Source organism: Clytia hemisphaerica, unplaced genomic scaffold (assembly GCF_902728285.1).
Source record: "Clytia hemisphaerica strain Z4C2 unplaced genomic scaffold, Clytia hemisphaerica genome assembly, whole genome shotgun sequence".
Taxonomy (NCBI): Eukaryota; Metazoa; Cnidaria; class Hydrozoa; order Leptothecata; family Clytiidae; genus Clytia; species Clytia hemisphaerica.
Window position 1 is genome coordinate 346,523 of NW_027104563.1, and position 24,543 is coordinate 371,065.

A 24,543-nucleotide genomic window follows, 5' to 3' on the forward strand; every position below is an offset into this window, starting at 1 on the left:
ATAAATTATTTTTTCTTGTGAGACATAATTACCTTGTTAATTGAGGCAGTCAATGTAAGTTAGAGATATATTAAATTGTCTATTGATGTGACTTGCTGGTCCTATTGAACCGGTTGAATGAAAGATATCGATTGGTATATTTTGTTAAAATATAGTCAATAAAAATAAGTTCTATAAAATTAATAAACAATCAAATATTTCCATGAAGAAGAGGAGATAACACATGCCCATTATTATGAGGTAAACATACAAATTTACAGATAAAATCACTTCTTTTGAGCTTCTCTTCCTGAAATTTGTGTTACAAGTAACGTCATTATTTGCCTTGATGTGTTTTACGAAAACAAGCGATCGCTTCGTTCCAAAGCAGTTATCCTTTCGTCTGACAGATAATTTTACTCTATTGGCTGTTTTCTTTGGAAATAGGCTTTTTGATTCACATTCACATCTATTCGATACTTGAACAAGCGGACTTTTTGAATTTCTGAACCATTTTTTTGAGAGTTTGTATAAAATTTTCAAAAGGAAATGCAGAAATTTCATTCAAGCTGCAATTGTAGTTTGTGACATCATCAGCAATGTGCCTCATATTGTGAACATTATAAACAGTAAAAGTTGACCCATAAAGTATTTTACAGTTTGCGACAAAATACTTTAATAGCTTTCCAGCATATCGAAGATAATGATTCCTTTGCTTTGAATCCGAACTCAATAGAATAGAAACTGCAACACTGAGAGATAAAAAGTGGGGGTACATGGTTGGGTTTAAAATTCCAGAAAGTACGACAGTCCTGTGTACAATAGAAATTGACGAAACTCTGTTGCCTTCCATCTTTTAAACTCTTTTAAACCTTTTGGCTGGCGAGCAAAATCCGTAGGAATTTTACCACTAAGAAACTCGTTGCACTTGTGAAGCTGAAAGTCGGGCATATAATTCAGTGGAAGCTGACTTATGCACTTAATTCCGGCCTCTATCAAGGGTGTTTTCTATTCTTGCAAACTCATTGTCTGTTCTAGCCACCTCCTTTTTAGTTGAATTGAAAACGACCCGTCCATCCCAAGAACCCTTGATGCAAAACCGTATGGTTTATAGTTTGTTTGAGAAATGCTCTTGTAAGTGCATCACATACAATACTTTTCACCGTTACCTTAATTGATGAAAGAAATACGTTAGAAATGACTTTTTTCATTAGAATACCAAAGCAAAACTTTCGGCTTAAATTATTCTCTTGGGCATTCAAACCAGGGGGGTACTAACTACCCTTGAATTTTCTGACCCCACTAGAAAAACAGTACAATTTCACCTGACCCAGCGGGTTTTAAGTCTTGACTTTCACCACATTGAGCTTTTAGTACCCACTGGGGCACAGAGACAGGGATGTTATTGTGGTTGTATTTGTTGTGCAGGGGGGTATTCAAACATGGAAAGTTTAAAGTAAATCCAATCAAACTTTCAGTTTTCAACAAAATTGAAACTTGATATCGTATGCTTCAGTATATCATATATAAGTATATCCTCACTTTGAGACCAACTTCATTCCATAAATGAGCATGGAGGTGATTACCGAAAAACTTCTTGTTGCGGAACATTATCTCCATCAAAACCTAACTGCCTACCGGCCAATTTTGGAACACCTTTTAAGGAATAGATTCTATGTGCAAAAAAACATATGAATTTTGCAAGATTAGAAAAAGAAAATACCCAAAAAGGGACTATGTATGTTTTCGACCCTATTTTAGCGCTGCTAATGTTTTCGAATACAAAATGTGTAAATACATGCAAATGATAATAAGTAAACATTTGACCTAGTCCCTTCGTTTTAGTAGGGACCTCTTATACCTTGTCATTTACCCAGGTTAAGTGGTAAATATTTTGAGCTTCATTTTTACAGACCCAATGGAACCCTGCGTTTTAGTAGGGACCTCTTATACCTTGTCATTTACCCAGGTTAAGTGGTAAGTATTCTGAGCTTCGTTTTTACAGACCCAATGGAACCCTATGTTTATTGCAGTTTTTATCCTGTTAAATTGTATCGATTAAAATGTATCATATCTATTTATTTTTATGAAGCAGAACAATTGCAATTCGGTACGCTAAACTAGATTCAGTAAAAATCAATATAAAAGGGGTTGCGCGCGTTTCAGAACTCTTCCGTCCCTCCACTCTGTTTGCATAGCAAAGACATGCGAGAGGCGAGAGTGACAAAAACAAGCCGTAAATGTCATGTTAATAAGTTGCAAAGCGATCCAGAGGCTCCTCAATTATTGCAAGTTGCAACAACATTACTCCATAACTCAAGGCGTGATTTGGCCTTTTTATCGTGATGGGCGTGATCTTTGATTTCAAAAACAGACAAAAAAATTAATGACAAATAAACGACGTATATTAAATAAGATGAAAACACTAAAGACTCTCAGGGGATCTTGAATTTAAAAAGAGTTGTCGCAATCGCAATAAACAGACTGTACCCTTATAAGCATAAAGGTTGGTGAGTCCAGTCAAAACACAGATTTGATCTGTAGCGTCATGCTTCACCTTACACCTTTACTTTACAAAATGGAGAAAATTTTACAATAAACCAAGGAAAATGTCAAAATTTCTGAGCGATTGATTTTTTTTGGCATATATACCATCATGTGTAGCTAAAAATACTGAACAAAAGGAAGAAAAGTATAGTACAGACCTTTTCCTATTCGCAATGCCATGTTGAATGAATAAAAAACTCAAGCATACTTCAGTATCAAACAATGAGATGATAATATTATTTAGAATCCACTTTATTAACTAATTATACATTATTGAGTTATTGTTTTAATGTTAGAGTTTTAAATTGTTCAATATGAAATCGTAAATAGCAAAAGGTCTATTCCAAAATTTATTTATTGTTCTACAGGAAGGTCTTCCGAAGAATATGGGTCAGTCCTGGTCAGCAAGTATATAATAAAATAAAATCTCAGAAGGTCAAGATCTTAAAAATTTGTGACATTTTAAAGCCCCAGACTTTTTCCTCTTTATTGATGATGATTTGTGTCATTTCCATTGTGATATTTTGAATTCATCAAGTTTTGGGATGAATTTACAAATACATTAATTTTTAACTTGTTCAGTTGCAAATTCAATATCATTATTTTTTCTATTTAGGAAAAATAGGGTCGGTCAGGCCTGTAGAACAACAAATTAATTTGGTCTCACAATTTCATTTTTCCAAAAGAATGCAAAAAAGGAAAATTCACGACGAAAGTATTAAACCACACAGTTCAAAGAAAAATTGTGAAGGAGCAACAGTTAATTGATAGTTGTTGTACGAAAGGTGGTACTTCCCTAGCTAGGCTATAGTTTGGCAACAGCAGTATAATCATCATGTATAGAAAGTGTAGACAACTCTCTTTGTTGTAGCCAGCTCAAGAAAATCTATGATGAAGACCAACAATATTAAATAACCAAATCATCTGGCCAGATGATCCAAATCAATGTCATTCCAATCAAATCCACAGCACGCTGATGTGCTGGCAAGAAGAGAAGGTTTTTGTAGGTAGGCAATAGCAACCGGTTCAAATAAATAAACGCGCGGGAAAACGGGGAAAACAAACCAATCATAGGAGTTCTTTCGCTGCAATATGAGGATTTAGTGCGAAAACGGAGCTATCTGAGGAAACACGAGATTTTGGTGTCATGTAGTCATACACGAACACTGAATTTTCAAAAAAGTTTAGCCATATAGGGCAATTTAGTATATCGCGCGCACATTTTACCAAACGAGATACGCGCTGCGCGCGCAAAAAAGTTATGCTTTTTCTCTACCCAGCTGACATAAACATTTTCAACAGGCTAGCGATGTAGGGGTGTGATTGATAACGACAGTTTGGGAAAGTTCTCAACAACTCGAGTGTGTCAATGAGGTGAATTTTCTGGTCTGTAAAATATATCAAAATTTGCGCTTTTCATAATGAAGAGTATTGAGCTCAAATTTAAACGTATAAACAGGTTCGGAATATTGTGTAATTGATTTAATTCGAAAATATAACCTTTTAACTGAAGTTTAGGACAAACTCTTTTGTTAAAACTGTCAAAAACCGCGAGTAAACGACCACTGAAGTAAGGTTCCAAAATTGCTGTTTATCAAAAAAAGCAACGACTCGGCCGAGAGGTAAGGGTTAAAAACAGCTGTTTAGAGTGGCCTGCACATAGGGCACCTGATCAAGGGACGGGGCTAATTTTAAGGCTTAAATATTTTCTTCAGGAAGTTATTTTGTTCAAGGAAATTTCGAAGTTCCGACTTTGATCTCCTGTTATTCGAGATAGGGACAATGAAAAAATAGCCCCGAACCACGGTTCGGTCCGCAATTTATCTGGCTTTCAAGAAAATCTAAAATGGCTTTTTAATAGCCAATTCAATCGCTGCATTTGCAGGTTTAGTGGTACCCATTACTCTGCTAAAGAAAATTCATTGTATATTCGAGGAAACATCAAACCATCAGACCAGACGAAGAATTACGTAATGCCCTCTACAAGCCACTGTGATTGGCTGATCGGGAAAAAGACGCAGAATCTGATTGGCGTAGCAAAAAGTGAATTTTTTTTAAGAAGGAGACGGGGAAGAAAAAACAGGCAAAAGGTCCCAAAATGAACTTCAAAAATCAAGAAACTTTCAAAGATTGAAAGGAAAGAGATGAATTTTATTCTTCCTGTGAAATATTTTATAGGTCATTCATAGGACAGGGATGTATCTAAACTAGAAGGACTAGATATCAGATTTATAACTCTGGGCAAAATTAATCCCTCCCAATAAACTTGTGCATCCAAAATACAGTAAAAATTTGTAAGAAGTGTTTCCTGATTATAAATCATAATTCTTTGAAAGAAAATACATGTTGACTCTGTTACATCAAAAAAATATAAAACATTTAAAAAAAGAAAATATCAGAGTCCTTCCCCTCTCAGAAAAAAAGATTTCAATGATTTCGAAAGATCAAGAGACAAATAACATTTTCCAGACTGTCCAGATTGAACGTACTTACTAAAATAAATTGTTTGAAAACATTCGAAAAAATTTGCGCGCTCGTGTGAACACTCAAAAACATTCGATTTTCAAAGCGCTGTATGATGTATTTTCGGCGTAAAGCTCTGTTTAGACTTAAACACGGATAAAACTACAGACTCGCAAATTTCACCTCATTGATTTCCTCGAGAAGTAGCCGTTATCGATTGCGAGCAGTGAGATTTAGCAAAACAACGCAATCCTAAATGATTGAAACAAATTAATCAAGACAAATAATCATTGCTCTCTCTGATTCGAAAATAATTCCACGAGTTAAAAAATAAACATGTGCAAAAGTTATTGTATAGAACTGAAACTAATCAAGTTTTACATAAAAAAAAGACGACACTTTTTTGGTTGTATGAACTTTTTTATCAGCAGGTATAAAAATGAAAAGTATAACCAATAGCGGAGAAAATCAATCTTCCACTCCAATCACGATTTCGAAATATTGCGGAAAACTAAACTTATGTTCATGGGGTTACGCGCTTTTTTATATAAGAATACGCTCGTGATAAAATTGGCCAAGAAAGTTAGAATTGTCCTAAGAATATGACCATCCTAAAATTTTGTAACCAAAACCAAGAATGTCCAGTTTAGAGCTTTTTAATCTGTAAATCACCCATTTCTTAAACTGACCAAACTGACAAAGAAAGCGTCAACAAAATCCTTTAATTTTCCTTGGTATATTCTGATTTGATGTTAATTTAGGGTGGGTTGGAAAAAGCAAATTATAGAACAACTACTCCGAAATGAACATATAAGATTAAATAAAAATATCTGTAAACTAAGAGAATTTTCATGCCAAAAAAACTTTAACGTACAAAGATAGAACCTGAATTTGAGAATGAATCATGCGCATGCAAAGATAAATGACTGGAATTATCTGCTCTTATAATCTAGTGTCCTTACAATGAATATAAACCAAATTCTTTAGCGGGATTCCAGCTTCTTCAATTTAAATGAGAAAACAAGCAACCAATATGTGTACATGTATACATGTGTAAAGTGTGTTAGTGTATTAGAGAATTCCAAACTGCCAATCCAAGATATGCGATGAATCTAAAATGTGAGATGAACAAGACACACTTTCAGTCTATCATTTCCAGATTATCTAGTTAGAAGACAATTTTAAAATCGAGAATAAAACATGCACATGCAAAGATAAATGCCTCGAGTCTGATCTTATGATCTGCCGTCCTTACACTGAATCTAAACCAAATTCTTTACAGTACTTCAATGAGATTTCAGCTTTATCAATCAGAACGTGTGTATTTGTGTCAGTCTGTGCTCTTTGTACGTACAATAGAATTCCAAATTTGCAAAGATAAATGAACACCATTTTCTTCACATTTAGGCCAGCGTCCAAGGTTCAGAAAAGGCCTTAAAAATGGTTTTCGTAGGGCACCCCTTAGATCAGGGCAAATTTTTGATATTATGCTCCTAATAGGGTGTAGAATTGACAAAAAAAATTTGCCCTTCGAATCTCCTGCAGTTTTCGAGTGAATCGATTTTTAGTTAATCGATAGAACTTATCAAGGGTCCCCCTTTACTAACGGTTTTTTCGAAGTCTGAAAATCAAATATCTGATGCTACCAACTGATTCAGCTTGAAAAGTAGATAAAGAAAATGGGGTTATTTTTTAAGTTTCGACCACCTGGTGCCGAGAAACGGCATTTTAAGGCTAAAAATCGACGTTATGGGCGTTTTCCGATGACGTCAGCATTTTCCTAGAGGCATTTTCAGAAAAAATCACTCCCACGGCTGGATAGCCCTGAATTAGTAGTATCCAAAAATGGTATGGTTTGTTAACTTTCGATGTCAAAATCTCGAGATATTTTGGTTTAAATATTGAAAATGATCGATATTTTTTGCTGAGTCAGCAGTTTTTCAGCATATTTACCCACCTTAAAAATGAATTATCTCGAGATTTAGACATAGAAAGTTAACAAACCACACCATTTTTGGCTACTACTAATTCGGGCTATCCAGCGTGGGAGTGATTTTTTCTGAAAAGCCTTCTAGGAAAATGCGGACGTCATCGGAAGGGAAACCGCCCAAAACTTCGATTTTTCGCCTTAAAAAATGCCGTTTCTCGGCACCAGGTGGTCGAAACTTAAAAAATAACCCCATTTTCTATATCTACTTTTCAAGCTGAATCATTTGGTAGCATCAGATATTTGATTTTCAGACTTCGAAAAAAACCGTTAGTAAAGGAGGGACCCTTGATAAGTTCTATCGATTAACTAAAAATCGATTCACTCGAAAACTGCAGGAGATTCGAAGGGCAATTCTTTTTTGTCAATTCTACACCCTATTAGGAGTATAATATCAAAAATTTGCCCTGATCTAAGGGGTGCCCTACGAAGTGACACAATTCACTACCTCGGCCGCTGGTCTAATTTTTATGTATTAATTTTATAATTCAGTCTCTATTGGTCTCTATTCATTCTAATAAATAAATGAAAGAAAATTTAACAATAGATAGAACGTCAAGTGTTCGGTTTGGTATGTTAGTAATATTTTGGAGGTAATGGTTACTTCACTTACTTGGAAAAGATATTTTACTGTGATAATCTTTTACTTATAGTTTTTTCAAAAAAATTAAATACTATAATGTGCAAAAAATATGAATAACGCAACTATTAACAAAAAAGTACAGTCATTTAAAAGACAACAAAAGAAACGACAAGTTCAGGATCTCAAAATTCCTTTTCATCCTTGAAAATGTCTGAAACGATGTCTTCTTCTTCTTTCTTTTTCTGTTTTTCTTCTTCACTTTTTCTAAATTGTTTAATTTGAAAAAGCAACTCTTTGTTTTTAGCACGGAGCTGACGGTTCTCTTTTATGAGCAACTCAATATCTTGTGAATTTTGAATCTGTCTGCATTTGATTCTTTCCATAATTGTTTGCATTTGTGAACTCTTACCATCAATATTAGTGGGAGTAAGAAGAACTTTTTTTGGTATGGATGATTTGGAGGAGGGCGAAAAGAGGTCACTTGACTGGATTGTTGTTGTAGTTCTTGTAAAGGTGTGGTTTGGCTGTGTTTTTGTGAAGGGGTGGCTTGCTGTTGTTTTTGTGAAGGGGTGGCTAGTTGTTGTTTAGTTGGAGTAGCCATTTCTCAATTAATAATGTTACTACTATATTATTTGTTCTATTAACTTATACTTTGTTACTGTAAATGAGATTAATAATGAATAAATTGAATACATGTACATCTATATAGAGAAACGAAAACCAATGGTGACAATTTTTGTACATCATCAGGCTGGACTTTGTTTAGCAGATTCAGTATGTTATATTTTCTTGATTAGCTTTTCCTGGGGAAGGTACTTTTCTATCTCCTGAGGTCTATGATCATCCCTAAGAATTCTATTCGATGACTTGGTACAAACACCGATTTCTTTACATTGATTAAAAACCCCAAATTTTGAAGTAGGAAAATCAGGAAAATCAAAGTGTCTACAGCCTCTATTGCTTCATTGAGAGTCTTCCTAAATATCAGGATGTCGTCCAGAAATATAATCAGACGATAATTCAATCGTCTCATTAGAGCTGCTGGTACCTTTAGTTTTGTAAATAACCTTGGTGCTGGCCCTAGACCGAAACACAAACATAGGAATTGAAAAACTTTTTGCCTTTATTAAAAAGTTACGTACTTTTGAGAGCTTTTATGAAGTGGGACTACAAAATATGCGTCCTTTAGATCTAGCTTCAAGAGATAATCTCCTTTTTCCAGCCATTCTTTGACTAACGATAGACTCTCCATTTTGAAGTGAGAGTAAGGGATGAAGCTGTTCAATTCTTTTAAATTTATCACTGGTCTGTGACCTCCTCCCTTTTTTTCTGCCACAAATATTTGACTCAGAAATTGATCCACTTTTGGAATCACCTGGGTAATAGCACCCTTCTCCAACATTTCCTGTACCTCTTTGGAAATTATATCCTCTTCTTCCTTGCTGAAGGTTGGTTTCTGAGGAACTTTTCTTTGATATGGTTCCTCCCTGAAAAGTATTTTGTCAATCTGGACTAAATTCAATATCACCTTGTCGTTTGTTAATTTCTTCCAGTTTTTTAGAAAAAAACTTTAGCCTTCCTGCTAAGCATAGGGATTCTGGGATCTGACTCTTGAAAAAAGATTTTACTACTGTATGAATTTGAGGGAAATCCCTGATTGGTAGAATTTCTGGTACGATTTTGTTGGAGGAGGTTGCTTGCCCTTTTGGAAAGTAATTCTTACCTCTTCCTGCTCCTCCTTCACAAAATAAAAGAATCGCCTCGATAAATATATATATTTAAAAAAAAAGATTCTTTCCACACAATAGGCACATTTTCAAAAGTCACACAACAACGAGGTTAATCTAAACAATAAGATTTCATATCCTATCTGTCTAAATTAAATTTAAATTTTTCAACAATATGACCTTAGATTAGAACACTATTTTTCTATTTTAAAATATTCAAATTAACACACAAAAACACGATATATTTCTAAAGAGAAGCCTAAAGGAAACTTTCCCTAACACATAAATAGAATATTAACAACATCTCACATCTTCACAGCCCTCACATATTTTTTCATATTCTTCAGAACCACACAACAAAACTTCGCCGCCGCCGCCAGAGATCGCGGAGATTCTGCGGAGCTTCGCATTCTCCGCGTTTGCTTGTATTTTTGAAGTGTGATCTCAAAGTCATCAAGCAATTCTCGACTATAACTCGAAAAGTTTTATAAGGCTTGTGTTTTAGAAGACAAAATATTGAAATTAGCATTTTAAGATTTCGATTATTGATATTGATTTAATATCTTGAAATTGAAACAAAATTGCCGAAAAAATATAATAACTAATTACGCTTTCATTGATAATAAAAACATATCGAGACGAATGAACAGTTTTCACAATAATTGTTAACTATGTCAAATGAAAAGAGCCTATAAAAGGGTGCTCTGGGTACCTGATAATCAAAGGGGTTGGGGCGGGATTGAAAACAATCTCAAAAATTCAATAAACTGGGGGGGGCTGGGTGGAACATTTTTGAAACTGAGGATAATACAACAGATTTAGGGCAGAAGAGAGAGCTTTCAAAAAAAAAATTGGAGATCTCGGCTATTAGGTACCCGAGAGTAAAGTGTTACAACATATATAATGTAACTTATACCATGGTCGAAAAAATAACCATTCGTGCTGCATGTATAAAAATTGTATTCAAACATCGAAACGTTTTGTTAGTCTTTTATTAAATGCGTGGTCGATCAGTTTAAAAAACATTAACCGTTTTTCATAACTCATTTTTCTCGTAGCAAACTTAAACGGATTAAGTTTACTGAAAGATTGTTCAGCAACTTCAGTGTTCATTTTTTTAACATGTGAAAACTTTTCTAAATCTGGATGATATGCGCAACGAGGGTCGTCCAAAATACACTTCGGTTGTGTATGCTCTTCCACGTGGAAAGAGTCTACTATGTAACTGAATCCTCTATAATTATCTGCTGATTTATTACCTTCGTCACTCAAACGATTTATAAAAGGGTGCAGTTCACATGCTCTGTCATATACAATTCATTTCAAATTTTCTTTCTTAGGACATGAACCGAACAAATCTAAAAGATAGGTGAATATGCTTGATAGCGATTCTGCAGTGTACATTTCATAATTACACAATTTGATGCCACAAGAACGAAAAATATAAAACTGTCCTACAGTTCGTGCATAGAATTTATCAATGTTTTCCTCTTGTTTACATCCTTCCCCCATGGTTATAACTGTTGGCAGTGATTTTGTCATAGATCGTGTTACCGGGCCAATGTCTAACTGTTCAACCGTAGACCCAGACGCTCCATTCAAGTACTCTTCACAAAGCCTTTCGGATTTCTTAAATTGATTACCATGAATCGGATTACGTATACACATATCATATCCATTAACTTCTCCTTTATTACCCGTCACTTTCTTCTTTTCGGCTGAACAAATGAATCTGTACAACTTTTCATTTCCATCGATTACAATAAATCGTTCTTTACAACCAACTTCGGAACAGATGTGATTTATCCATAGACTATCAATCATTCTTTTTATTTCTGGAAAATTAAAATGACATAATGATTCCAAATCTAATGCTTTGCTTGAAGTATGACGTGGCCATTCCGGAAAAACATTCATAAATTCTAAAATTCGGTAAATAAACCATGCCTCTTCTATTCTATCAGGATTGATTTTATTACTTTCCCAGTTGCCCTCTACTATTTCACTCAGCTTCTCAAACGAGACAGCTCCTATTGTTATCATATTATCGATATATTTCATTAATCGTTTACGGTATGCCGTAACGTTGTTAAACATGGTGTAATCTCGATCAAAATTGAGTTTCCGCATACCTAAACGAGAAAAAAAGTTTCTCTTAACCTCTCATTCTGTTAATCCTGTTACTAAAACATACGAATTCATCTCATAATTTTTTTGATTAGCTGAGAAAATTTTAATCCAAATAATAATGGGTAATTGTAAAGGATTGGTTTGCCATGAGTTAATGATATAATAACAAATTAATATCGGGAGGAAAATGTACTAAGTAACATACCATTTTTTTCATCAATAAATCCATACGAAAACGTCCTTTTACATTTTTTGCATCGTGAATGATATGACTTTGCGATGGTCACTTGGTTGATATCATACGCAGTGACACTTGCGAAATAGGATTTCAGGTGTAACAAGGATCCACAACAAAAGTTTCCGTCGGCAACAATATCAATGGGACGTCATTCAGTTGTAACGATAACTTAGTTTTTCTTAGATTGTGCTCTAATAGGAGCATATCATTAATTGTGAAATTAAATATGTTTTCTTGATAACTTTCAACGTCGTGTATGGTAATAATTTGATTGCCATCTTTCTGCCAACCATTATTCTCGAGCAATGTAGCAGCATGTGATTTGATGATCTCGGTTCTATTTGGATAATAATATTGGATAATCTATAATACTTGCAAAGCATCTAAACCAATCTTCATTGCTACAACCTGAAACTGAACATCTTGTTATCGAAGTCGTTGCGCTGGTCAAACGACTACAGGTTCAAAAAATTGACGTCACAAATAAAAAAAGAAGGCGTTACAATGTAGAAACGTCAAGATATTTCATACGTGCTTGAGTGAAACGCGGAGAATGCGAAGTTCTGCAGGATCTTTGCAAACTCCGCCGGCGGCGGTGGATAGTTAGAAAGATATTTCATACATGCTTGAGTGAAATGCGAAGTTCCGCAGGATATTCGCAAACTCCGCCGGCGGTGGAGGATAATTAGAAAGATATTTCATACATGCCTGAGTGAAACGAGGGTTTCGCGATAATCCGCAGGAGCCTCCGGAAAATTTATCGAAATCTATGCCCGAATGCAAACCTGAAACGCAAAAAGACGATAATCGAGTCCTAAAAAACACAATCACAAAAATATTCGAGTTGAGTAAACAAAGAAACCTAGAGCCCATGCCCCACCATAAACTACACTTTAAATACCCAACTAACCCGCAACTCCCACAAACCAAAATCGAAAACCATGAGGAAAATTTCCTTTCTTAAGCTGACAAGATAGAACACAGACATAGCAAACATGAACCTTGATAACGGATTTATCGCTAAGAAACATTCCTAAACACACTTACACATTTCTTATTAAATTTAAGTTTTCTACTCAAACGAGTTATGTACCACTGATATCCTAATGTACCAATTGGATAGTGGTTGAGGCATGTAGTTTAGACAAAATGTCCTTTTTACAGTAACACAATAGTAATCAACACTCGTTTAGGATTAGGCAACAAATAAACACACAAACACTGAGATAGATCTTTTTTCGAGTCAATCACATTTTTTCCCTTTTGGTTCTCAACCAAAACCTACAAAGGATATTTTTAGGAGTACTCTACCTAAGGGACTAGCCTTTAAACTAGAACCTTAATCTGCTAAAAAACATTCTTACCTCCTCTAAAGCTTGCTCCTCTGACATTGGCATTCCTCTGAATGTAAACGTAAGGGGTCCCATTCGAAAGGGCTAATTCTGACCACTTGATGATGGGACGTGGGAACGTTTAGTTTGGAGTGCTCCAAGCGTTTCACGAGCTTTTGTTTTAACTTTAACATGCTTTATCATATTGTCTTTGAATGTTTCACCGAACAGGCTGATAAAACTGGATGTCTTCTAGTGAATGATAAGGTGTTCAGGGCTTGATCGATGAGGGCAATTGACTGCTCTAACAGGGTGCAATGCTATGTTATATTATTGAGGGCTTCATCCTCTTAAGGGTTGTTTTCAGCAGCGTTGAAAGCAGCTTTTTTTTCCTATTCTAAGGAAATCCAGAAGGGGGCGAATTCTTAGAAAAGTTCGAAAGCATCCACCGAAGGGGGACTTCAAAATATCTGTTCTGAAGGCACGTTCCAGCTGGATATGGTGGTCTGTTCTTAGCGAACTAAAGAAAAAAGTCTGCTGGAAAAAAGTGGTATGTTCTACTGAAGATTGGGACCAGCTGGAAAAATATGGTCTGTTCTACTGAAGATTGGGACCAGCTGGAAAAATATGATCTGTTCTACTGAAGATTGAGACCAACTGGAAAAATACGATCTGTTCTTAATCTTATGAAAAAATAGTTTGATATCCAAAAAATAAGGTGTCTAAGAATTTCCTATCTGTTCTGAGGGAATTTTAAAAAAAGTCAAAAAGTCTTTGAGATCTGTTCTTTTCCTTCTGAATGTGGTTGCCTGGAGTGGCAGCTGAAAATTTTCCATCTGTTCTAGCAACGCATCTGGAAATTGTCGATCTGTTCGCACAGATATTTAAAGTTAAACTGTTAGCTGGAAATCAAGCTTCTGTTCTTAGAAGTCCTTGAATGTCGAGCTGGAATTTAGCGATCTGTTCTTATAGGATTTTGTCAGCCCTGGTAGATAAGAACACTTAACTCGTATAAAATCAATCACCTGGTAATTTCGTACATGTTTCGAAAGTTTTTTTACCTCCGTAGCTGGAAAAATATTAACTGTTCTAAAGTAAAAATTTCTCCCCTGGAAAACGAGGAACTGTTCTTAATTTCGGGGAAATGCTTCCAGCTGGCAAATCAGAACAGATATTTGCAAGTTTTAGGTCGGCGGCTGCTTCTGAAAGTTGGGCCTTACTCCAGATATGAATTATAGATAAAGATTTAATACAACTTAAGTTATATTTCCAAGTAATCTTTTAATGTTTTTTCATAATAAGATATATTGATCAAAGCTATTTTTATAAATCATAAATCACAAACATTCAATAAATAAAGAAACCCTACAAAACCAACGTACAACCGAAAGTTTAAAGTTTCAGAATGCATACAACTAAACTGGAAAAGAATAGAAAAAAGGAAACCTAAAAAACACAAAGATTCTTAAAAAGTTTAACTAGAAGGTCTCATTTCAAAATAAACCATTGTTCAAATGACATATTTAATTTATCATAAACATATTTATAAATCAATATTTAACAGTCTATATTTCTTTCTGAGGTTCTCCTTATCGGGACATGCTTCATCGTCCAACGAATAACGTTTGAACGATTTCGATTGAGGGGACACTCTTCCAAATCCTAGATACTCTAGTCCGGCAACAAATTTCTTTCCGATATGTGACCCAAAATCGTTGTTTATTTGAGGGTATACTTTATCCCTGGATACATGCGCAAGAGGAATTGATCCGTCTCGTAAAATTCTTTTCACTTGCTTGTGGAATGGCTTTAAGAAATCAATCGCCATGTTTTCACCTTCAGATACCGGCTGTGACCGAATAATTTTGTTAGGATGTGTTGTCTTGGAGGTAGTTTTTGTAGGCAGAAAAGCAAATGACGTCTTTACTGATAGATCTACGATATTTTGTGCCATTTCCCAATCCTGTTGAGTCACAAAATCTTCGTGGACGTGTGAACTATCGTTTATTTTGGCGAGTGAGTTTCTTAAATTGTCGATTATCATCGTCAAAACCAAAGACTTGCTCTTAACACTCAACTTACATTCCTCAAAACGATCACTTTTACGATATTCTAGGATCTCTAACTGGTAATTATCATACAGCTTAGATGCCTCTTCATCCAATGTATAGGTATTGATCTTACCGAAGTTATAATTGTAGATGTACTGGAGCAATTTTTCCATGTCGACAATTTGTACATTTTCGGATAGATACTCCTTCTTCTTGGCCATGTTCATGAAAACTTCATCAGGAAGAGCAATCAAAAATCTTTACATAAACCCGTCATGATTAGTATTATGCGAAAACTGGACTGCATAGTATGGCTGGGTGAACACAATCAAATTAAATCTTGGGTCGGACATTTAGGTGCTTCCGCATGTTTTAGTGTCCTTCTGCCAGTCCGTAGCTGAAAGAGAAAGAATAAGATTAACTTGTTATCCTTTCGAAGGAAAAGATTAAATATGTAAGGCGTAAAATCCGTGTTATAACATCATCCATTTTAGACTATTACCTTTACAAAATTATAGAGATGAAATTGACTTCAGATATCTACAAATAATTATCGCCTCAATGGAATTAAACACAGATTACATGGTTTAAAAGATTGCTTACCTGAAAACAAAGAAAGAAATCTTGATCTTGTCTAAAGAGTCGTTGAATGACGCAAATTCATCGTGGGACGCCAGAGTGCAACTGTTATTCTCACGGAGGCACTTGAGAAGACCGTCCATCGTCCCTGAGTCGAATGTGTGTGGGTGGTCACCAGATTGGTTTTGTACGTTGGATAATAGATTCATGACTGATTTTAAAGCAGACGATTTATTCGTACACGAACGGCCAATTACGAATCCACATAAAAGTACCGGTTCGCTATGAATACTCTCGTATTGTACTGCCGAATGCTGCATACAATACGATACTGCGGTTAGTCGCGGGATTGAAATGTATGAATTTAGTACACCTTGAATCATACACTGATGATTGATTCATTTCGGCTTGTCACTTCTGAACTTCCATGCGGAGAGTAATATTAGGAAGAAATTATTAAGAATAGAAATGATGTTGCTAACATAAGTAACTAACAATTAAAAAAGAATTCTTTGAATATTTTACACACGCATACACATTATTTACAAGTTCACTTACATTATAAAGCAAAACCAATCCAACGAAAAATATAACGTCAAACGTCTTTCCACAAAGACTGCCAAAATCTAAATGAACTCAATCTAGTGCAACCGACGTTTGAAAGCAGAGATAATGATGTCAATTAACGAAGACACTCCATTGAGACTATTTCTATCACGTGGAAATAAAGTGACGTCATTTTCTATCATTTTAAATGTCGGTTGCACTATATTGAAGTTCATTTTTAACAAAGTGTGTACAAGATGAAGATCAGCAATAATATATTATACAATATTTTTAGTTTTAATGAGAAAGTTCCCATGAGAAATCCTCATTGCTTTCAATTAATATTAGAATACACTCACCTTTTATGGAGTATGTATGGGCAAAACCAAACGAGTGGCTTGATAGACATACTAGATGTTGAACCTGATGTCTTTTTTTCACCATGTGAATCAATGTTATCAACAATTATCGAGAAATCGCATTTGTTATTGGGACAATTAATCAAGGTGGTGGACTATGATTTGATTCTTGTACCTACCAAAGACTACTGTTGTGGAAAACTGGTAAAAATCGATGGACACTTTTCATCAGCTACAATATATACTGAAGATGGTGTATTGATAGCACGATCATTTAGAGGTTATTGCAAATGTGGCAAGATATTTCACCACGGTTGCGAAGAAAATAAAAGAGGTGATACCAGAATTTATGATGATAATTGGCAGTACTTCATGGTCAGTAGTATTACAGGATTTTCAAAGAAGGTGTTGCATACCACCGATATGCAGGTTTCTATTGGAGTTTCGTTTGAAAGTGCATCATCTATATACAACAATGTCAATGATGTTAAAGAAAAACCTTTAATGCCTGACAGGTAAATGTTAATTTTTAAATGCCTGCCATGTAATACTTTATTTACACCTCTTATAAGACTTGAGCAATTTGTAATGACATGGTGAATTACGTGTTTTATCACGGTTCTCAATTTTTGATTTATTCCACTATTTAGGCTTGAAACTGGATGGTTCGTATATAAAGCATCGATTTATTGTAAAGAGTTCAATACTTGGCCACATAAACCCAATACTAAGGAATTCGACTTGGAGAAATTTTGTGCAGATAATTACGAACAAATTTGTAGAATCGTTGACTCCAAGTTGAAGCGTGTTTGTAATGAGACAGGCTGTAAGGTCGCATAGTGATAGATGGGAATGAAAAATGTTACCGAATGATTTGTTCTGCGAAGAAAGAAAGAGTAGAATCCACTAAAGGTGAGGTAAATTCTTACAAGGTTTGCATTAAAAATCCGAAAACAAGCCGTATATGTATAAAAGTTGCGAAGCTTTCCAGAGCCTCCTCGATTCGCAAGTTGCAAGCAAAACATTTAATGACATTCAAACACTGTATATTCAACGATGCGGCATTTGTGCAGTTTTCCTTTACATTTGCTGCAGTCTTTCCGAATATCCTATCATTCGCAAATTTTTTATAGTCCCTCTCTGTAAAAATGACATCTGTAGATTATCTCTCATTGGTGAAAAATGAAGCTTCAACCGTTCTATTTTTCATTTTCTAGAATAAACAGCAAAAAAGTTTAAAGAAACAACAATATAAGAAGATGAAAACACTAAACACACTCAGGGCATTTTGAGCTTAGAAAATAAAAACAAACTGTACCCTTATAATCATAAAGGTTGGTGAGTCCAGTCAAAACACAGATTTGATCTGTAGCATCACGCTTCACCTTTACAAAAAGAAGGATATCATAAAATAAAAAATAAAAAACTTTCAAAACAGGACAAAGCAATTCCATATTCATAATTTCCAACAGATTGCAAGGAGGGAAAAATATCTTACAGGAAACATTTTTGTAATCTAAAAGAATGCCCAAAGTGAAAGAAAACTTCAAGTTGCCAACAAAAGTTTTCCATATTAGACGTCAAACGTGGAAGAAAATTTCCAAATTGACAAAAAAAGCTTTCCACATTTAAAACACAAATACCAAGTTCAAGACAGAAGTTTCCACATTTGAAAAGAATGCGAACAAAAATGAGAAAAGAGACTTTTTAATCTAATGTTTCCAGACCATCTAAAAAAGAAAGAAAAATAACTATTAAAAAGCAACAAAAAAAAGAACGACAAACCCTAACTATCAAAGGAAGACATATCACACATGGCCATCCACAACCCCGACAGAAAGTGACTGTACCACCCATACAGATTCATTCATCATTGTTTGTCACGGGAATTAACTACCGTGAGATTGGGTAACTTGCTTGCATCAATGGAGGCTAACATGCATGGCCCTCAAATGAAAGACCTGGGTGGTCATTAAAATACAAAGTTAAATCAAAACAAAAATGGTAGAGTAAAGATGCGCGAGCGGAGCTGCGTAGTTGTATTTTAATGACCAGCCAGGTCATTCATTTGAGGGCTATGTATGTATAGCCTCCACTGATGCAAGTTACCCAATCTCACGGTACTGTACATGTGGTTTAAAAGAACGCAAAACTATGTATGCGTATAAGTCTCTATTAGGGTGAGCTGGAAAGATTAAATGAATTAACTCATAAGGCGGTCATCAAAAAAATGCTCTGTTCGCTTCGCAACGGGTGTTAAAAATGCATGTCGAAAAAATTCCCGGGTTTTTTTAAATCACGCCAGTAATTCGAGGGAGGGTGGTAACGCAAACAAAACAATTTTTCTATGGCCGCCAGAGCGATTGAGAAAAAAGCTATACTTTATTTATAGTTTCTGACAACAAATTACTCAGCTCTTGCTTTATCGAATTACCTTCCCTATTTGGAAATTTGATGTAACATGTCTGTTCAAAAACTGTTTGTTTGATCAGAAACATTCTGGCAACTCTTGCACAGTATTGACTGTAAAACTGAAGTCTTAAACACTGATTGCTCAGTATCTATTGGAGAAATTTTATCCAAAATATGAAGGAGACATTCATGTGCATCAAACTGTTCAAATCTTGCATGTTCATAACCTGGCTGGCAGCTCAAAATATGGCAATAATGGGTATGTTTCTAATGGGGCATCAGAGAACGTCATAGAAATAAATTTCATCACATTTATAAGTGGATCATTGTCAGCACTATTTTCATATTGACAAACAAACTTAGCAGTATGGCAAACAAAAGTTGCTTCAATATACGGTATCTTTTAAACAGAAAGGCAAGCAAGGAGGATATACTCGAAGACCAAATGTAAAAAATGAGAAGTAATTTGTGGCACAATAAATTTTAAAATTGACTTCCCGATCTGAAGACCAACCAAACAGGCCAGTGCCTTCTTTCTTTGCTGTCGATTTGATTGTAATGAAAGTCGAAACCAAACCAATGACCAAAAAAGAACGATGCCAATCAAGGATCGAAGCCAAGAAAAACAGGACAAATTATAGTAAATTGTAATGATGATAACAGAAAGTAATGACTCAATAAAAATTCAAAAAAACAGCCAAGCAGTTTCTCAGAATTGCGATTCAGCCAAATTCGGAGAGAAAAAAAGAGAATAACCATTTTGATGATAAACTGAAACCATGACAACGAATCTGTAGAACCAATCAGTGTCAAGATATCTCTATCGCCGTGACGTCAAACAGGATAGGAAGCATAATGGCATCACTTTCGCTTTGCAATAAATTCAAATATAACAATTTACTATAACGGAGGTAATTTGTTTTATCATTTCCCGGGATGTTCTTCGCGTTTGTTATCTCCTAAATATTGACGTCACGGGTTACGGAGGGTTTACTCGTTCTTCGTATCATTCTGACGTATACGTCAAATTTGATATGACGGAGGTAATTTGAGTTATCATTTCGCTGAATATCCTTTGTATTTTACCTCCTTTATACTTTGGTATCGCGCAACTCGGAGATTCGAAACGTTTTTCCCATCTCCTGCCTTATAGATAGTTGAAAGGAATGGATAGTTAAAGGTACGCACACACGATAGCAAAACTGCTTCGCTCATGTACATTCGCTTCGCAAAAAGGCAACCAATACACTAAGGCATCGAAATATTGTGAATTGCATCGAAATGGGCAATCAACTGTACTTGACGATGTGGTATTAGATTTACGTCCTCGCACTCGGTTATTTTGTAAGACCTTTCATGAAACTGACGTCCAATGAAGGTTGCAAAAAGGAAGAAAGTATCGATAGGTTTTATGATCGCACAACAGGCTTGTTTTATGTTTTCCGATCGTGTGGGATAAGACTTTCACACTGGAAAATGTATACACATGAAAGTTTGAGTAGTGTTTTTACGTATCTCGTCGATCTATTTGGCAACGAGCCTTCGGATCATATTTCTGGTGTTGTTTATGATCGATCGTGGCAACCGAAGGTAATCAACACGCAAAAGTTTACGAATTACTCAATTATGTCGTGGACATTTTTCACGCTGAGAAACATACCCAAACTAAGTGTTTTCTTGGAAATGAGCAGTGCTTTTGTCATCCACACCTTGAGAAATTTGAACATTTTCGTAAAATAAACACCAAGATCGCCGAACAATAATGAGTAGAAATTTTAGCGAGACTAATTTTAGCCTTTTAGCGAGTTTTCCCTATTTTCGCTAAAATAAATCTCGCTAAAACACGCCGATTCGACAGATCGCTAAAATTAATCCTGCGAAATTTCTGGTTATATTGATACATTTTTATCAATAGGAAGGGTTTCAGTGCAAAGAAATGCTAGAAAAGAAAATCAGTCAATGATGTAAAACGAGTATTCGCTAAAATTTATCCCCGTGAAATTTTTTGAAATCGTGATTCGCTAAAATAAATCCAAAAAAATCAAGAATTTCCTGACTCGCTAATACACGCTAAAATTAGTCTCACTAAAATTTCTACGATTAAAGTAGTGATTCTTATAGATAAACATGCGTTTTTTGAGCCAACAATTTTTTTTTGCAAAAATCTGCTTGAGCCATCTTTTACCTATGATGGTACCCTACTTTCATGTAAAAAATCAGAAAAAATTAATGATCCATTTTTTCACAAAGTCTAAAAAAGGAATTTGGTTTTAAAGGGACCAGGTGAAAATTTTCGATAGTGAGACCAAACATAAGGCTATATACGACGTAGTCAGGTCTATATGTGGGATTTTCGTAGGTAAATTTTACGAGTTTAAGAGGCCGAAGTTTTATGACGTGAGATCGCCAAAAAACAATAGGTCATAGTAATACAATAATAACTGGCTTGGAGATCAATACGGTAACATATTGACCACAGCCGAAGTACAGACCGAGCTTGCGAGGTCTGTGCGCAGGATAAGGTTGAAGACTTTGTGAAAAACCATCTACAATGCAATAGACTTGTTTGCAATTGACAGATTTCACTTACCCTTGGCTTTTTTGAAGTGTTTATTGGAGTAGCCGCGTTACATTTTCTTTTGGATTTACAAGCTTGCTTCGTTCGCACTTTCTCATCTTTCTTCAACCTAACTTCGCGGGCATAGTCTTGCCTCTGATTTTCCAGATAGTCAACATATCTCATCCCTTTAAACAGGAAATGCTTCCTCTCGATAAGCTCGAATTCTTTTGTCTTCTTGATATCGCCTTCAATCTGGTCAGAGGGAAGAACGTTGAATTTATACAAACAAAGGATCAATAAAAACGCACTCAAGAACGAAGATTTAATGTTGAAAATAATGCAATGTCAAAGGTTCAAGTTGCAATGAATGAGAAGGACAAGAAGTTAAAATAAAAAAATTTTCGAAGAAAGAAAAAAGTTAAAGATGTTCAAGAAAACCTTGTTCAAACACAGTATGGTTATGGTTATGCGAAAGATAATACAGCGAGTTTTAAGTTCGAAAAAGTGAACTGTACAAACCTTGGGTAATCATTTGCAAGGATAAAACCATTTAAATATATTACGAGAAAAATGTTTAACGCAAAACGACTAATGTTCTTGAAATTTATAGACGATAATTCTAATGAATTTAGGGTTATGAATTGGTCTATCTGAACACATGATTCCAGCTGGTTTTGCATTTTATAACTTCCGTTTAATTAAAATGTAAATTTTTTATAATATTGTTAATAGATTTACATTTTTGATAGTAATTTTATTATTGTTAATAGATTTAAATTTTTGATAGTAATTTTATCATTTCAAGTTTGTCAAATGAGTATATTGAAATTGTCAAATAATTAGTCGAAAGAATTTTATGAACTCAAATTTCCTCAGTTTGAGTTTGAATTTAAATATCTGAAGAATGGAGGTATTTTAGAGTTACAAGTTATGATTTGACTACCTATGTAATTTAAAATTGATGAATTATAAAGTTTGTTAACCTTACCTCTCCCAGGCTTTTTTGGAGCATAATATGCCGGTGGCGACAAATCATCCCATAATCTGTCAAGGATATCCGACGGATGATGATTTTAAGAGACGTTAGAATTTAAGGATATCCGCTGGATTTCTGCAATTCCAGAGGCGGCGGATGATTTAAGTACCTATGTATCTATTCCGTAATAATGGAATGATGGTATCATTCGAGGATATGTTAATTTCCGCCGGATCCTCCAAAGAGAAATGAAAAATCTGTGCCCTAATGTTTGATAGCCAGTCAAGATCTTCTGGAGATGTCATCAAGTGCCTGTTCATCCAAGGGATCCCCCCGCTTTTTCCACCAGCGATGAATTTTAGCTTTGTCGAGGAGCATTTGTTTTAGCCTGGATATCCAGACCGTAAACTATTTGACCGTCTAGTTTTTTATTATCTTGTCTCTGGTTTACGGTCTGGTTCAACTAACTCGTCTGCAGGGATATTTGTCCCTGCATATGCGAGGGTATCTGATTGGTCGATTCGCTCCGAGTCACTGAGCAGGATTTTCGTGGGCTTTTTCGATATTTTTCTATGCGCGCGCATAATTTATGGAAAAAAGCTGACAATGCAACATATAAACAAATGAAAATGAAAACACAGGTTCATTCCCAAACAAAATGGCCGCTGGAAAGGAGCCTTTACAAATGTGGCTGATGTTTTGATGTAGTTTAAAGTAGTTTTGAAAGTTTATTGAGTTTGTAAAAGAGGTTATATGGTAAGTTAATTATGTGTGTCTTCGTGTGTTTCCAAAGTTTTGATAGTCTGTCAACAAGGGTTCACTCACGTACAGTATCAAACAAACTGTATCAGACTTTTTGAGTTGCACCAGACTCTAAAATTTTAGAAACTTTGTATGACGAGGTAAGAGTTTTTTTTCTAAAATTTTGAGTCTTGATACCCAGGCTACATCTGTTTAAGCTCAGGACATCCACAACGCATCCTTTTCCCTGATTGTAATATTATTTTATTGGGAACGAAATCGGAAAAATGCTTAATATAGATTCAGAAAGAAGGGCAACACGCTCATTCACATTTAGACCTCAAAAAGAAGTATCCCACTCAATGGCATTTAGAGCAAGCATGATTCCCCTCTCATCAGCCCTAGTAAAATCCCAAATTTTTTGTTTGTATGCTGAAGGGGATTTAACCTGAAAGTTAAGTTTTACAAAGGTTATCTGGTGGTGGCAACGGGCATGGGGTGCAGGCAAAACCCCAGAGTCAAAAACAAGTGCCTGGGAAGATGTAAAAGATCTATGCAGCTGGTGAACAGTCGGGACGAAGGTGAGTCGGCTCGTCAATAAGTTGATGTAAACCATGCTGTAAGGCAATATCGCTAATGTCCTCACCTTGGGAATTTGTTGCATCTCCAGCCCACCATTCCGAATTCCTCCCATTGAAATCATCAAGTAGAATCGTGCCAGCAGAAGAAATGTTGCTTACATTTATAATTTTTTCTCCCATTTATGCTTAAAGTCTGCGAATTCATGCGCATCTTAACTTGGGGAAAGTTCCATTGCACACGGGCAAGAAAAGTATGCCAAAACATTTTCAAAGGAGTCAACAATATTCTCAAGTTCAAGACGTTTTGTATCAATATTATAAGCAGCAACTCCAAGATGTTTTTTAACGACGTCCCATAAACAACGAATAGAAACAATGTAAAACCGATCCATAGTGTCCTTCAGGGTCTCTCCCCCCCCCATGCCTAGAATGAAAATTTTCCATTCCCCTCCTCATTTTTCCCCACCCTGCCTCCAAACATTTCTCCTCAAGTATAAAAAGCTGTAATTTGATGAATTTAACGCTTATTGTTTTCCCTAAGGTAGTTCTAATTCAAGAATAAATGGAAAGGATGGTTGTTTTTAAACCGTAATATTGTTGGTTGAAATAAATGAAAGAAAAACTAAGCATATGCTTTACACCCAATTGAGTAAAAGATACTGCTAAAATAATTAACAAGCAAAACAAAGACTAAGACTAGTAATTTCATCACAACTTATAATGATCTGAAATCTCCAAAAATCAAGAAAATAG